Below are 3,137 nucleotides of genomic sequence, written 5' to 3' on the forward strand. Positions count from 1 at the left end.
AAGAAAATGGTTCACCGGTTCTTTTGCGCTCGACATAATGGCATCATTGGCGATGGTTGCAAGCCTTCGGTTTACCTGGGCTCATAACATTAGCACAGAATCAGTTCAGAATCAATCACCAAAAGAATCAGTTCAGTTCAGACGCTCTGTGTGTCGGTCTGCTTCACACTGAATCACACATGCGCAGTATCATCAGCTCCTCGGTTCTCGAATTGAACACGTCTGACAGAAACGGTTCTTGACTCGTGAACGAGTCATTATCTGGCTCGGCTCGGTGTTCATCTTCAGTTCTCTCTTCACAGCAGTTCAATCAGTGTACTGTTTTGAGTAAATGAATTACTGCGGGATATTGATTTGTTTGAACTCAGTTTCAGCTACATTAAAAAAGTTAACAGTTTAAGTCTTTGGCTGATTAATGCGTATTGAGACGTGAACCGTTTAAAACAATTCAGTTGGATTTGTTGAACTGTTTCAAAAAGATCCGGTTACATCAAATGATTCGTTCGCGAACCGGATATGACAAACTGCTTTGTTTTGAACTGTCTTGTAACAGACACAGAAGAGAAGACAATGCTGAATAAAGTCGTAGTTTTTTCTATTTTTGGACCAAAATGTGTTTACGATGCTTCAAAAAATTCTAACTGACCCTCTGATGTCACATGGACTACTTTGAAGATGTTTTTTTTACCTTTCTGGACATGGACAGTATACACACAGCTTCAATGGAGGGACTAAGAGCTCTCGGACTAAATCTAAAATATCTTAAACTGTGTTCCAAAAATAAACGGAGGTCTTACGAGTTTGGAACAACATGAGGGTATAAGTTATTAATGACATAATTTTGCAAATTGGGCGAACTAACCCTTTAATAATGAGCACGTTTTTACTTCATGGCTCACTAGTTTACTGTGCTATCCTGTACATTTTACATTACATTTAGTCATTTACCAGACGCTTTTATTCAAAGCGACATAAGGACAATACAAGCAATCAAACCCAACAAAAAATGAATAATATGTAAATGCTGAGAAAGGTTAGCCGTACATGTATTAAGTTTTTTTTATATGCCTATAATAAATAAAAAGAAAACAAGTAGGAAAAGAATAGGCAACGCTAGTGTTAGAGGATTTTTAAAATAAAAATAAAATAAGTCACAAGAATAGAAAAAGAATAGAGCAGTGATTTTCAACCTGTGGGTCGCGATGGTATTGCAGGTGGGCCGCCAATTACTATTAAAAGAAATAATATTGTCCATATATGTAAAAATGTCTAAGTCATAACATAATAACAATTTCATTTATATATATGATATTAAGTTCATAATAAGAAAAAATATTAAACTGTAACTATTCTTCCACTATTCGAGCTCGCTGATTGGTTTAAGAATAAACCGCCAATTTATCTTAAGATATTTTTGCTGTGTATGCTACAGAAAAACAACAGTTGTGCCAAGCGGTGCCAGCCTGAGTTATTGACTGTTCATTGCCAGTTCATTCAATAAAGACAGTTAACAATCTAGCTTCTGAGTGCTAAGTTATTAACCCAAAAATAGTGGGGTCAGTTAATTTTTTTGCAGTGGGCCACGCAAACATATGTGTTTGGTTGTGTGGGCCGCGAGTTGAAAAAGGTTGGGAACCACTGGAATAGAGAATACTAGTGGGTCATTTTTATAATAAATACAAAGAAAACAAGTAGAAAAGAAAAGGAGAATGCTACACTGTAAAAAATGAATCATGGGTCTTTTAATTTTCATTAAAGAAATTAAGGTGATAATTAAAAATAATGTGTGGATTTCATTCAAGAAATTGTGATTCAGTGTTGCAAAGAAAATAATGAGGACTTTTTACGAATAAAACCAAGAGATAATTTTTCCTCATTTTTTAAGGAGACTTTTTCAGTTTGGTGCTTGAATTGAGGAACTGATTAAATTAATAAAAATAATTAAGGAAAGAAGGCTGCCTATTTATTTTAAGAGAATTCGCTCAATTTTGCAGTTTTATTTTAGAGGTTATTGATACTGTAGTTCCCAGCATGCTTTGCATGTGGCTAAATTAAATGCTTTATGTTTTTGAGTGAAGGGAAGCATCTATTAATGTTTAATATTCAGTTATGTTTGACATTTGTAAGAGTTTCTATAACATTAAAGTTTCCATTGCACAGTGTAATCATTACCACTGTGCAGAAGAGTAGGCCTTGTGGTTATGGATAACACTCCTCTAATTATGCCTTTTTCAATGAGCAGTAGCTTTGCTAGTGCTAGTGCAGTACTTTCCAGCATTTCTAAAGTAGTTTCCTACTTAAGCTGATTGGCTAAATACAGTCTTGTAAATGTATAGAATAACAGAAACAGACCTCATTAAAAATCACAGACTTTTGAGAATAAACTTAAAATAAATGAGCACATTTCCCTAATTATATTAAATTCGTTGGATCACAGATTAATTAATTTAGGAGATTTCTTCAGGTAGATTCCATTATAAAATCAAGCCTGAAAAACTACTCAAAAATATTATGTGTAATATTGTTACCTTAATTTTTTTAAGTAAATAGCTCATTAGATTTTTTTACAGTGTAGTGTTAAGAGAGGCTATTTTTCTTTTTAAATTAAACAAGTGTTAGAAGAATAGAAGTAGAATAGAGAGTGCTAGTTTGAAGGACTACACTTATTCAGCATTTCAGAAGTCATTAAACATTTTTATTGTATTACTTTTTCCTGATTTTCTAGGCTATATCTGTTCTAATGAAATCTTTGAATTGCATTTCCCCCAAATATTTCTTCTTCAAAATTAGTAGAGAAATCTTAAAGAGGAATCGGTACTAGTTAGAATCGTTAAATTCCTCATGAATCTCTACTGGTTTCTAGACTCTTAAAACGATGCAAGCTGCTCTTCTCCCCCTCTTCAGTTCTGTGTGGTATAATCGGAATGCCACCGACGCTTCCATCCAACCTAACTCATTTGAACATAAATGTAAAATACATCCAACATTAACCGTGTTGGGGACGTTTAATGTTTTCACCGACTCTAAACTGTGTAGACAAATTATTTTTGTGATGTTTACAGTAAGTAATAATGTGTAATAATATGTTTTTGTCGGAAATCCCCCTCACCCCTCCCCTCCCCTCCACATTCCGCTGT

This window comes from Carassius carassius, chromosome 20 (assembly GCF_963082965.1).
Source record: "Carassius carassius chromosome 20, fCarCar2.1, whole genome shotgun sequence".
NCBI classification, from domain to species: domain Eukaryota; kingdom Metazoa; phylum Chordata; class Actinopteri; order Cypriniformes; family Cyprinidae; genus Carassius; species Carassius carassius.